Source organism: Amblyraja radiata, chromosome 13, assembly GCF_010909765.2.
Source record: "Amblyraja radiata isolate CabotCenter1 chromosome 13, sAmbRad1.1.pri, whole genome shotgun sequence".
NCBI classification, from domain to species: Eukaryota; Metazoa; Chordata; class Chondrichthyes; order Rajiformes; family Rajidae; genus Amblyraja; species Amblyraja radiata.
In genome coordinates, this window is record NC_045968.1 from 3926124 (window position 1) to 3940382 (window position 14259).

General features: G+C 44.7%; 1 long non-coding RNA gene across 1 annotated transcript in view; it reads left to right on the forward strand.

Moving 5' to 3' along the window:
* Positions 1-189: 189 nt before the first annotated feature.
* Positions 190-14259, forward strand: part of LOC116979554 — a 45429-nt gene continuing 31359 nt past the window's right edge. Inside the window, exon 1 of the long non-coding RNA XR_004413742.1 lies at positions 190-469. This is a non-coding gene — a long non-coding RNA (uncharacterized LOC116979554). The remainder of the gene's footprint in view (positions 470-14259) is intronic.

A 14259-nucleotide genomic window follows, 5' to 3' on the forward strand; every position in this document is an offset into this window, starting at 1 on the left:
TCATGAAGCTAAACAAACTTGCCCATCAAAAACACCATGATGAGGATTTAAATTGGACTGAGAAAGAACCAATGACAAATATGGACAATGGGCAAAATATATTTTTACTACATATATGTATATATAGAGAGCTATATTATATATATATATAATATATATATATATATATATATATATATAAATAATCTATTAGAAAGAACTAATGACAAATGCAGACAATGACAAAAATATCCCTTTGCTATATGTCTCCAAGGACAATTTAAAGATGTTTGCCCTGCACCGAATACTTTTCCTGCTTTAACACAAAGTCCATGCCAATTCTTGATTAACCAGCAGGAATTTCACACTGACCCTCAGGATCAAGCTATTCCAACTCTGAAAATGAGGATAAGGCCAATGAAGAATTCAACCTTGACCTTGAAAACAAACTGGACATCCTCCTGGTGACTTCAACATAAGTGTGGTAAAGGTACAACCCCCTTACAAGGTGTGATTGACAAATGGTGGGTGGTGTGCTGGGTGTGCATAGTAAAAGCTAGTGCTAAGGCTGTACTCTTCCTGAAAAATGCCTGGAACATGCCTTGTTTTGTCAAAATTACTAACAAAATGCCGTGGTAACATCCCCATTCTGGTATCAGCACATGTTGGGTTATATCAATGTCTGAGGGACAGGTCATAAAAATGCTCTGATCACACATGCCATCTGAAAAGACTGCTGGACTGGTCTCAACCAAACCTACTGTATAATGTAGTAGCGTGGATAGGGGAGAACCAGTGGATGTGGTGTATCTGGACTTCCAGAAGGCTTTCGACAAGGTCCCACATAAGAGATTAGTATACAAACTTAAAGCACACGGCATTGGGGGTTCAGTATTGATGTGGATAGAGAACTGGCTGGCAAACAGGAAGCAAAGAGTAGGAGTAAACGGGTCCTTTTCACAATGGCAGGCAGTGACTAGTGGGGTACCGCAAGGCTCAGTGCTGGGATCCCAGCTATTTACAATATATATTAATGATCTGGATGAGGGAATTGAAGGCAATATCTCCAAGTTTGCGGATGACACTAAGCTGGGGGGCAGTGTTAGATGTGAGGAGGATGCTAGGAGACTGCAAGGTGACTTGGATAGGCTGGGTGAGTGGGCAAATGTTTGGCTGATGCAGTATAATGTGGATAAATGTGAGGTTATCCATTTTGGTGGCAAAAACAGGAAAGCAGACTATTATCTAAATGGTGGCCGACTAGGAAAAGGGGAGATGCAGCGAGACCTGGGTGTCATGGTACACCAGTCATTGAAAGTAGGCATGCAGGTGCAGCAGGCAGTGAAGAAAGCGAATGGTATGTTAGCTTTCATAGCAAAAGGATTTGAGTATAGGAGCAGGGAGGTTCTACTGCAGTTGTACAGGGTCTTGGTGAGACCACACCTGGAGTATTGCGTACAGTTTTGGCCTCCAAATCTGAGGAAGGACATTATTGCCATAGAGGGAGTGCAGAGAAGGTTCACCAGACTGATTCCTGGGATGTCAGGACTGTCTTATGAAGAAAGACTGGATAGACTTGGTTTATACTCTCTAGAATTTAGGAGATTGAGAGGGGATCTTATAGAAACTTACAAAATTCTTAAGGGGTTGGACAGGCTAGATGCAGGAAGATTGCTCCCGATGTTGGGGAAGTCCAGGACAAGGGGTCACAGCTTAAGGATAAGGGGGAAATCCTTTAAAACCGAGATGAGAAGAACTTTTTTCACACAGAGAGTGGTGAATCTCTGGAACTCTCTGCCACAGAGGGTAGTCGAGGCCAGTTCATTGGCTATATTTAAGAGGGAGTTAGATGTGGCCCTTGTGGCTAAGGGGATCAGAGGGTATGGAGAGAAGGCAGGTACGGGATACTGAGTTGGATGATCAGCCATGATCATATTGAATGGCGGTGCAGGCTCGAAGGGCCGAATGGCCTACTCCTGCAGCTAATTTCTATGTTTCTATCTCTATAACCCTAATCCTAATCCATATCCGTCTGTATCCAAGACTAGGAAGGCCGTCAATGCCCACTAGACGACACAGTTCTAAGACCTCCTCAACCATGAATCTGTTTTTAATATTTCTAATTACAACAAACTATTCAGACCAACCTTGCCATTGTCTGACCAACATAAGTCAAAAAGACCATAGGGTCAGACAGCTGCAAAGAGATCTAATATTTATCACTTGAATAGTTGCTGGCGTGAAGAACACAGAAGTATTTTTACTGCATTTTATATTTAGACATTGAAAGAAGGATAAGAACTGGGGACAAAACTAGCCTTATATTTGAGTGTGGTGACTTGGGTAAATCGAAATGTGGACCTATTAAAGATAAATATTAGATGTCAATGTTCAGAAGAATAATTGACATTTATTATTATTAATTCATTTTCATTTCATTGTGAAGAAAGGAGACAAGATACCAGCAGTAAAAGTGGGCCAAAAAAATAAGTAAAAGGAAGATCAAGTAGATTTAATATTTAGATTGTCAAGGTAAAAAATGAATGGAACTTAAGATAGGTATACTTGAAGGACCTGTTGATTATTTTGCTATAAATACATTTTAGAAGTCGCCAAGATTGTGAATTGTGCTTTGGATTGGAACATACTATTACTTACACAGAATGGAAAGAAAAACAAGTAAATGTTGCTCTGTTAATTTAGCTTTGATTGTGAGGAAGTTACAGGAATCATTGATTACTCACTGAATTACTGAGCTCTTGGACAAGAAAGAGTTGAACATAATTTATTTTTGACTTGCAATGGGTTGTTCATGTGAGTTTAAGCCAGTTTAATGTTTTGAGATGGTCACTGTGATGGATAAGGGAATGTCTGTGGATATTGACTCTCTGGTTATCCTACATTTGAAAAGGCACAAAATGCTGGAGTAACTCAGCGGGTCAGGTAGCATCTCTGGAGAACATTGATAGGTGAAGTCACTTATCCATGTTCTCCAGAGATGCTGCCTGACCCGCTGAGTTATTCCAGCACTTTGTACTTTTTTTTTCTAAACCAGCATCTGCCGTTCCTTGTATCTACATACCCTACATTTTGCAGAAGATACGACGAACAAAGATAAAAGCAGGAGGGGGTCATTTGATGTGGTCATTGGCTATGTGGTCAAAGGCAAAAGATGGAAGTAAAATAAATATACACTAATTTTTGAATATGATAAATAAATGTTTTTTGGGGAACTGTACTAGGGCATCACAGGCAAATGACGATGAATAGTTAAAATCAACAACATTATATGTACACAAACATAGAAACATAGAAAATAGGTGCAGGAGTAGGCCATTCGGCCCTTCGAGCCTGCACCACCATTCAATATGATCATGGCTGATCATCCAACTCCGTATCCTGTACCTGCCTTCTCTCCATACGCCCTGATCCCTTTAGATACAAGGGCCACATCTAACTCCCTCTTAAATATAGCCAATGAACTGGCCTCAACTACCTTCTGTGGCAGAGAATTCCAGAGATTCACCACTGTGTGAAAAAAGCTTTCCTCATCTCGGTCCTAAAAGATTTCCCCCTTATCCTTAAACTGTGTCCCCTTGTTCTGGACTTCCCCAACATCGGGAACAATCTTCCTGCATCTAGCCTGTCCAACCCCTTAAGAATTTTGTAAGTTTCTATAAGATCCCCCCTCAATCTTCCAAATTCTAGCGAGTACAAGCCGAGTTTATCCAGTCTTTCTTCATATGAAAGTCCTGACATCCCAGGAATCAGTCTGGTGAACCTTCTCCGTACTCCCTCTATGGCAAAAATGTCTTTCCTCAGATTAGGAGACCGAAACTGTACGCAATACTCCAGATGTGGTCTCACCAAGACCTTGTACAACTGCAGTAGAACCTCCCTGCTCCTATACTCAAATCCTTTTGCTATGAATGCTAACATACCATTCGCTTTCTTCACTGCCTGCTGCACCAGCACTGAGCCTTGCGGTACCCCACTAGCCACTGCCTGCCATTGTGAAAAGGACCCGTTTACTCCTACTCTTTGATTCCTGTCTGCCAGCCAAAGAGGAAGACAGGAAGCAAAGAGTAGGAGTAAAAGAGTCCTTTTCACAATGGCAGGCAGTGACTAGTGGGGTACCGCAAGGCTCAGTGCTGGGACCCCAGCTATTTACAATATGTATTAATTATTTGGACGAGATAATTGAATGCAACATCTCCAAGTTTGCGGATGACACGAAGCTGGGGGGCAGTGTTAGCTGTGAGGAGGATGCTAGGAGGCTGCAAGGTGACTTGGATAGGCTGGGTGAGTGGGCAAATGCATGGCAAAAACCATATGATAACTGTCAAAGCAATTTACAGCAAAATCTCATGTAATATTCAGGGGTACTCAGAATTTTAAAACAATTTCATTTTTTTCTGTCATAACCCAAGTGGTCCAGCGCAGAGTTGAATGTCAGTGTGCCGTGTCCACTGCCCATCTGTTGTGGCAGTGGACAAATTGAAGTTGGTCTTGGTCTTTACTGAGGTAGGAGTTGATTTACATCATAACCAGCCTTCATTGGAATGGACATCAATAGATAATAGGTGCAGTACTAGGCCATTTGGCCCTTCGAGCCAGCACCGCCATTCAATGTGATCATGGCTGATCATCCCCAATCAGTACCCCGTTCCTGCCTTCTCCCCATATCCCCTGACCGCTATTTTTAAGAGCCCTATCTCTCTTGAAAGCATCCAGAGAACCTGCCGCCAATGCCCTCTGAGGCCGAAAATTCCACAGACTCACCACTCTCTGTGAGAAAAAGTGTTTCCTCGTCTCCGTTCTAAATGGCTTACTCCTTATTCTTAAACTGTGGCCACTGGTTCTGGACTCCCCCAATATCGGGAACACGTTTCCTGCCTCTAGCGTGTCCAAGCCCTTAACAATCGTATATGTTTCAATGAGATACCCTCTCATCCTTCTAAACTTTAGAGTGTACAAGCCCAGCTGCTCCATTCTCTCAGCATATGACAGTCCTTCATTAGAATGGACATGAGTACCACCACTAGGTAATCCCTATTAATTCCCAGTTTCTATATCAGTGCCAATAATGTCTACGGTGAAATTGTCACAGCCAGGACAAATTGCTAAATGCGATACAACATAGTCTAGTGATGGAAACTTAAAAGCATGAAAATCATAATCTGCAACTTACTTTGTTAGTTAAGGCACAAGAGACTGCAGATGCTGGAATCTTAAGGAGAAAATAAAGTGCGAGAGGAACTCAGTGGGTCAGGCAGCATTCAGGTCCGGACCCTTCTGATGACAATCTGAAGAAGGGTCTCGACCAAAACAATGTCTGTCCATCTCCCTCCACAGATGCTGCTTGACCTGCTGAGTCCCTCCAGCAGTTCGCTTTTTGTTCAAGGATTGTGAAATACTAAACAACATAATCTAAGGAATGAAACTTAAAAGCATGAAATTCATACACTGCAACTCTGCAAGTCTGCTTGATATTCTTGCAGTAATCCTGTTGCTGCCATCAATATTTAATGCAAATGGCTGGAATATTTTGCTTGACCCAGAAAATGATATGTACATTTTGTTCTCAGCTCTGTTGCAGTTTCATTCTCAGCAGTTTACTTTAGTTTAGAAATACAGCGCGGAAACAGGCCCATTGGGTCCGTGCCGACCAGTGATCAACCATACACTAGTAATTCGGTGGGCGGCCCGACTCTCGTCAGCAGCGACCTCTGCAGTCCGTCTGTGTTTTATTATTTTTTGTCTCGTTTTTATGTAGTTTTTGTTATTTTTTTTGTTGGGGTATGTGTGTGTGGGGGGGTGGGGGTGGTGTGGGGGGGAGGGGGTAACTTTAAAATCTTTCCCCTGCACGGGAGACCCGACCTTTTCTTTGTCGGGTCTCCGTTGTCGTTGGGGCTGCAACGTGGAGCGGCCTCCAACAGGAACGACCTGGGGTTCCAGCTGCGGAGCTGCCGACTACTCACCGTCACGGGGCTGGCCGAGTCCGGAGCGGGTGGAGCTGTGGTGGACGCTGCTGCCACCCGACCTCCGGAGATTCGGAGGCTGCAACTGCGGGTTTGGCGGACGGCGGCACCGGGAGCTCGCGGGTTCCTGCTGGGTGACCGCTTTTCGGGGCTTCCGCAACGGCGACTTCTCCCGCCCGAGTTGCGGGGTTGAAGATTACCTGAGCGGGGCCTTACATCACCGCCCCGCGCGGCTTGGAATGGCCGCGGGACTCTGCGGGCGCACGCCGGGGGCTCTAACACCAAGACCCGGTGCGCGACCTTGCATCACCCGGCGTGGCTTTAATGGCCGCGGGACAATCGCCATCGCCAGCCGGGGGCTTTGACTTTGACTCTGACTCTGACATGGGGGGGAGAGTGCAGTGGTGAGATAAGTTTTTTTTGCCTCCCATCACAACGATGTGATGGATGTTTGTGTAAACTGTGTTGTGTCTCGGGTCTTTTTGTTTTGTAATGTATGGCTGCAGAAACGACATTTCGTTTGGACCTCAAGGGGTCCAAATGACAATAAATTGAATTGTATTGTAAAGTCCTGTAGACTGGGGACAATTTACAATTTTTACCGAAGCCAAATTAACCTGCAAACCTGTACGTCTTTGGAGTGTGGGAGGAAACCAGAGCAACCGGGGAAAACATGCAAACTCTGTATAGACAACACCCTTCGTCGGGATCGAACCCGTGCCTCTGGCGCTGTGAGGCAGCAGCTCCACCGTTGCGCCATCGTTCCGCCCTTAATCAAGTAAATCAAGCTAACTTGTATTCCCTTTATCCAAGTCTCTTTATACTGGAAGGTACACAAAAATGCTGGAGAAACTCAGCGGGTGCAGCAGCATCTATGGAGCGAACAAAATAGGCAATGTTTCGGGCCAAAATCCTTCTTCAGTCTGTGTACCTTCGATTTTCCAGCATCTGCAGTTCCTTCTTAATCTCTGTATACTCGCATCTCCCCGTTTCATTCTCAATTGATTGATGAAGAGTTTCCACCTGAACTGTCGACAAATTATTCACCTCCCTTCCTCCAAAGACACTGCTCAACCTGCTGCGTTCCTCCAGCAGATTGTTTGTAGCTGTAATTTTATTAATAATAATAATAATAATACATTTTATTTATGGGCTCCTTTCAAGAGTCTCAAGGACACCTTACAAAAATTTAGCAGGTAGAGGAAAAACATGTAAGGGGAATGAAATAAATAGTAGAGACATGACTAGTACACAAAGTATAGACAGAATACAATTCAAAACACAATATGAGGCAATTAGTGCACAGATGAAAATGGAGGGGGACGTGGGGCTAAGGATAGGCAGAGGTGAAGAGATGGGTCTTGAGGCGGGACTGGAAGATGGTGAGGGACACGGAATTGCGGATCAGTTGGGGGAGGGAGTTCCAGAGCCTGGGAGCTGCCCTGGAGAAGGCTCTGTCCCCAAAACTGCGGAGGTTGGACTTGTGGATGGAGAGGAGACCGGCTGATGTGGATCTGAGGGACCGTGAGGGTTGGTAGGGGGAGAGGAGGTCAGTGAGATATGGGGGGGCCAGATGGTGGAGGGCTTTGTAGGTGAGGATCAGGATTTTGTAGGTGATCCGGTGGGAGATGGGAAGCCAGTGAAGTTGTTTGAGGACTGGAGTGATGTGATGCCAGGATTTGGTGTGGGTGATGAGTCGGGCGGCTGCGTTCTGGACCAGTTGGAGTCGGTTGATGTAGGTGGAGCTGATGCCAAGGAGAAGTGAGTTGCAATAGTCCAGTCGGGAGGAGATGAAGGCATGGATGAGTCTTTCAGCTGCGGGAGGTGTGAGAGAGGGTCTGAGTTTGGCGATGTTGCGGAGATGAAAGAAGGAGGTTTTAATGACATGGCGGATGTGAGGCTCAAGGGAGAGGGTGGAATCAAAGATCACGCCAATGTTGCGGGCCTTGGGAGATGGGGAGACAGTGGTGCCGTCGATGGTGAGAGTGGGGTTATTGATTTTGCTGAGTGTGGCTTTGGAGCCTATGAGGAGGAATTCTGTCTTATCGCTGTTGAGTTTGAGGAAGTTATGTTGCATCCAGGTTTTTATAGCTGACAAACAGGAGTTGATATGGGACAGGGGGGGGGGGGGTTGTGGGGGGATTTGGTGCCGAGGTGGGTTTAAGCAGTGCTAGGCGGCAAAGTACAGCGTCGCTGGGGGTGCGGATTAGAAAGTCGCGCTCTGAAAATCGGTATCGACTGCCATCGTAAAGAGGTTACGCACTGATACCCAATACTTAGCAGGTAAGAAGGGAAATCCCTTGCAAGGGTGGACCTAGGTGGGTTAAAATCCCCACCTGTGTGAGATATCTGGATCCCTGTAAAACGGAGGAAGGAGTCTCGAAAGGTATTGGGAACTCAGTGGTTAAAGTATAAACTGGTCAAAAAATACTTTAATCATACTGAAAATTTCATATCCCTAGAGACTTTACGTACAAATTTTGAATTTGAACGCGTCAAAATTTCAATTGGATAAAGACTAATGAACTAAAAATTCTCCGATTCAAATTCAATAATATTCAATATCTCAAATTGAGGTGCTGGTTAATTCCAAGTGTATATATCTTTCTTTCCAAGTTAACTTGTGTACAAATACCACGTAAAGACTTGTTAATAATTAAAATTTGTAAATATACCTTACAAAAGCATATTTAAAAGTGTGAATCGATTTCAATTTAAAATGTATAGATTTCTCTCCGGATTAACCTGGGCATGATAAAACTTGAAGTAATAGTTATAGTGTATTAAGATTGCCGGTATTGCATTGTATTTACTGTGTACTGAGTATTGTTTTTGATTTAAATTTTGAATGTTAGATACACTGTTGTGATATTGGTTTGAATCGGCTGTAGAGATAAATAGTTGATTAAGACTGCTATTGTAATTGGAGTCCGAATCGTGGCTGATCAACCAGGAGTTCGTACCCCGACTGATCGATTGTTGATTAGTACCTGATAGCGAAGAGTAACTGAGAGAAGGGAAACTGATTTTTTTAGTGAAAAGTAACTGGACGGTAAAAAGTACCCCGTAGCCTGAGAACTTAGAGTGGAGGGAAGGGTCCCCCAATAGAAGTCTGAGGCTGCATATAGAGAGAGGAAAAGTATCTGAAGGTGAAAAGTAGCTAATTATAAGTAGTACCCGTCAGCAAAGAGTACCCTAGGAAGGGGAAAGTCTTCGGTATTGGCTGGAGAGGTTCACTGGTTGATAGCAGCGTGACGCGGGATTGAAGTATTGTGATTTGCTTTTGGAACTGTACAGCTACTGAATGCGATATTAGATGAATGATTGTGGTTTATGTAGGAGTGTGGTTGTGCATGATAATAATAAGTGGTGTGATTTCTTGTTTGTGTACTTGCGTGTTGCTTGCGTGTTTGGAGCTCATTTTCATGTGTATCGATTGAGGGTTCTCTAGGTATAGGAAACAGGCAGCGGGAAAGTGTTTGATTGTGCTCAACTCTGTTTGCTTGTTCCCTGGAGCACCTTGATCTTAGATGACTGAGGATTGTGGAAACTGCTGGTTGAAAGTGTGTGGATTTGTGGGAGATAGGAGAAGAATTTGAATAGTAACCATAAAACAATTACAGCATGGAAACAGGCCATCTCGGCCCTACAAGTCCGTGCTGAACAATTATTTTCCCCTAGTCCCATCTACCCGCACTCAGACCATAACCCTCCATTCCCTTCCCATCCATATACCTATCCAATTAATTTTTAAATGATAAAATCGAACCTGCCTCCACCACTTCCACTGGAAGCTCATTCCACACAGCTACCACTCTCTGAGTAAAGAAGTTCCCCCTCATGTTACCCCTAAACTTCTGTCCCATAATTCTTAAATCATGTCCTCTTGTTTGAAACTTCCCTACTCTCAATGGGAAAAGCTTGTCCACGTCAACTCTGTCTATCCCTCTCATCATTTTAAAGACCTCTATCAAGTCCCCCTTTAACCTTCTGCGCTCCAGAGAATAAAGACCTAACTTATTCAACCTTTCTCTGTAACTTAGTTGCTGAAACCCAGGCAACATTCTAGTAAATCTCCTCTGCACTTTCTCTATTTTGTTGACATCCTTCCTATAATTGGGCGACCAAAATTGTACACCATACTCCAGAATTGGTCTCACCAATACCTTGTACAATTTCAACATTACATCCCAACTTCTATACTCAATGCTCTGATTTATAAAGCTAGCATACCAAAAGCTTTCTTTACCACCCTATCTACATGAGATTCCACCTTCAGGGAACTATGCACAGTTATTCCTAGATCCCTCTGTTCAACTGCATTCCTCAATTCGCTACCATTTACCATGTACGTCCTATTTTGATTTGTCCTGCCAAGATGTAGCACCTCACACTTATCAGCATTAAACTCCATCTGTCATCTTTCAGCCCATTCTTCCAAATGGCTTAAATCTCTCTGTAGACTTTGGAAATCTACTTCATTATCCACAAAACCACCTATCTTAGTATCATCTGCATACTTACTAATCCAATTTACCACACCTTCATCCAGATCATTGATGTACATGACAAACAACAGTGGACCCAACACAGATCCCTGAGGCACCCCACTAGTCACCTGCCTCCAACCTGACAAACAGCCATCCACCATTACTCTCTGGCGTCTCCCATTCAGCCACTGTTGAATCCATCTTGCTACTCCTGCATTTATACCCAACAATTGAACCTTCTTAACCAACCTTCCATGAGGAACCTTGTCAAAGGCATTACTAAAGTCCATATAGACAACATCCACTGCTTTACCCTCATCAATTTCCCTAGTAACCTCTTCAAAAAATTCAAGAAGATTAGTCAAACATGACCTTCCAGGCACAAATCCATGTTGACTGTTCCTAATCAGACCATGTTTATCCAGATGCTTATATATATTATCTCTTAGTATCTTTTCCATTAATTTGCCCACCACTGAAGTCAAACTAACAGGTCTATATTTGCTAGGTTTACTCTTAGAACCCTTTTTAAACAATGGAACAACATGCGCAGTACGCCAATCCTCGGGCACTATTCCCGTTTCTAATGACATTTGAAATATTTCTGTCATAGCCCCTGCTATTTCTACACTAACTTCCCTCAATGTCCTAGGGAATATCCTGTCAGGACCTGGAGACTTATCCACTTTTATATTTTTCAAAAGTGTCAGTACTTCTTTTTCTTTGAAACTCATAGTATCCATAGCTACTCTACTTGTTTCCCTTACCTCTCATAATTCAATATCCTTCTCCTTGGTGAATACCGAAGAAAAGAAATTGTTCAATATCTCCCCCATCTCTTTTGGCTCTGCAGATAGCTGTCCACTCTGTCTCTCTAATGGACCAATTTTATCCCTCGTTATCCTTTTGCTATTAATATAGCTGTAGAAACCCTTTGGATTTACTTTCACCTCACTTGCCAAAGCAACCTCATATCTTCTTTTAGCTTTTCTAATTTATTTCTTCAATTCAATTCAACTTTATTGTCATTGCACAGATACAAGTATGGGTACAACAAAATGCAGTTTAGCGTCTGTTCGTAGTAATAATGCAATATAGAAATAAAAATACAGAATAAGCAAACAATGTGGACGGAGAGACTGGAGAAATCTATCGGCGGGACTCCGAGTTCAGCAATGTGATAGTGTTGTTGAAGAAGCTGTTCCTCATCCTACTTGTACGAGACCTGAGGCTCCTGTACCGCCTCCCTGATGGGAGAAGGGCAAACAGTCCATGGTTGGGGTGGGAGGGGTCCTTGATGATCTTCCCGGCCTGTCTCAGACACCGGTTTCGGTGGAGGGCATCCATGGCAGGGAGCGGGACACCGATGATGTACTGTGCGGTTTTCACCACCCGCTGTAGTGTCTTCCTGTCAGCTATGGTGCAACTGCTGTACCATACCGTGAAGCAGGTGGTCAGGATGCTTTCGATGGTACAGCGGTAAAAGTTGGTCAGGATCTGGGGGGACAGGTGAGCTTTCTTGAGCCTCCTCAGTAAGTAAAGGCGCTGCTGCGCCTTTTTGATCAGTTTGGAGGTATTGAGGGACCAGGACAGATCCTCCGAGATGTGTACCCCGAGGAATTTGTAGTTGAAGACGCGCTCCACCTCAGTCCCGTTTATATGGATGGGGGTATGTCTGCCCCCTCTGTTCTTCCTGAAGTCAACAATAATTTCCTTTGTCTTCTTGGAATTGAGGACGAGGTTATTGTTGGCACACCAGGCTGCCAGGTGCTGGACCTCCTTCCTGTAGGCTGACTCGTCGTTGTCACTGATCAGTCCTACCACCGTGGTGTCGTCGGCAAATTTAATGATGGCGTTGGAGCCATTCTTAGGGATGCAGTCATGGGTGAAGAGGGAGTAGAGGAGAGGGCTGAGCACACAGCCCTGTGGCACGCCGGTGTTCAGTGTTATAGTGGAGGAGGTGAGGTTGTTGCCCTAACAGACTGTGGTCTATTGGTGAGGAAATCCAGTGTCCAATTGCAGAGGGAGGTGGAGATGCCAAGTCTGCTGAGTTTGGTGATCAAGCTAGCGGGGATGACAGTGTTAAAGGCGGAGCTGAAATCAATGAACAGCAACCTGATGTAGGTGTTATTGCTGTCCAGGAGGGTCAGGGCAGAGTGTAGGGCCGCCGATATGGCGTCCTCTGTAGACCTGTTGGTCCGGTAGGCAAACTGATGGGGGTCCAGTGTGGGGGGGAGGCTGGCTTTGAGGTGAGCTAGGATCAGCCGCTCGAAGCACTTTGCAATGACAGGGGTGAGTGCCACTGGGCGGAAGTCGTTGAGACTCCCTGAAGCTGATTGTTTGGGCACTGGCACAATGGTTGATGTCTTGAGGCAAGTGGGGACGACACCCTGGGCCAGTGACAGATTGAAAATGTCAGTGAAGACCAGGGATAGTTGTCCAGCACATGCCCTGAGCACCCGCCCGGGGATGCCATCGGGGCCGGCAGCTTTGTGCTCATTCACCTTGCTCAGTGCATCTTGTACAGCAGAGGTGGAGAGACTGAGGGGTTGTTCGTTCGGGGGTGGAGCAACTTTGGTGGCTGGAGTTTTGTTGTCCCGGTCAAAGCGAGCATGAATGAATGAATGAATACGTTTATTGTCATTGCACAATACTGTGCAACGAAATTCCATTACATCTCCTCCGGTTAAAAAAAATACAAACACGACAACCATTAACACATATGTACACTTATTAGTAAATAATAAATAGGTATTTTAAAAGAATTTAAAAGAATTTAAAAGAATTTGGCGGCATTTCTTGGAATTACATTTTGCTTCCCCAGCATTCTCTGTTGGAATTTAGCTCTTTTATCGCACATGGGTAGAAACTATTTTTTAGTCTACCGGTGCGAGCCTTCAGAGTCCTGAATCGCCTCCCAGAGGGTAGCAGAGTCAAAAGGTGGTTGGCAGGGTGGGATGTGTCCTGCTTGATATTTGTGGCCCGGCGCAAGCATCGGGCCCTATATATGTCATCCAAGGAGGGCAGTTGGGCGTTTGTAATGCTCTGCGCAGTTTTAATAATTCCCTGCAGCGCCCTCCTCTCAGCCACAGTACAGCTAGCAAACCACACCAGGATTCCATAGGAGAGGATACTTTCCACGGCGCATCGGTAGAAGGACAACAGCAGCGGCTGTGAGACGTTTGCTCTCCGCAGAGACCTCAGGAAATACAGCCGCTGATGTGACTTCTTCACGAGAGTGACGGTGTTCATTTGCCATTTGAGGTCCTGGGAGATGTTTATTCCCAGGAACTTAAAGCCAGTGACCCTCTCCACCATGTCTCCTTTGATGTATAAGGGAGCAGGTTCCTCTCTCCTCTTCCTCCTGAAGTCAACGACCAGCTCTTTTGTCTTTGATGGGTTGAGTACCAGGTTGTTTTTGGTACACCAGACAGTCAGTTTTTGGACTTCATCCCAGTAGGCAGACTCGTCGTTGTTGTTTATCAGTCCCACCACAGTCGTGTCGTCCGCAAACTTGATGATCCTGTTTGTATTGTGTGTTGGTATACAGTCATAAGTGTATATTGTATACAAGATGGGACTCAGCACACAACCTTGTGGCGCTCCTGTGCTGAGCGTCAGGACTGGGGAGTAATTGGACCCCATCCTGACAGTCTGTGGGCGATCTGTTAAAAATCATAGAAGTGGTTTAGCTCGTCAGGAAGGGAGGCGTTGTCTGGGGGAGGGGGGGGGGGGGTGTTAACTTTATGGTAATCGGCAATGGATTTGATTCCATAAGATTCTTTTTACATTCTTTATACTCCACAAGC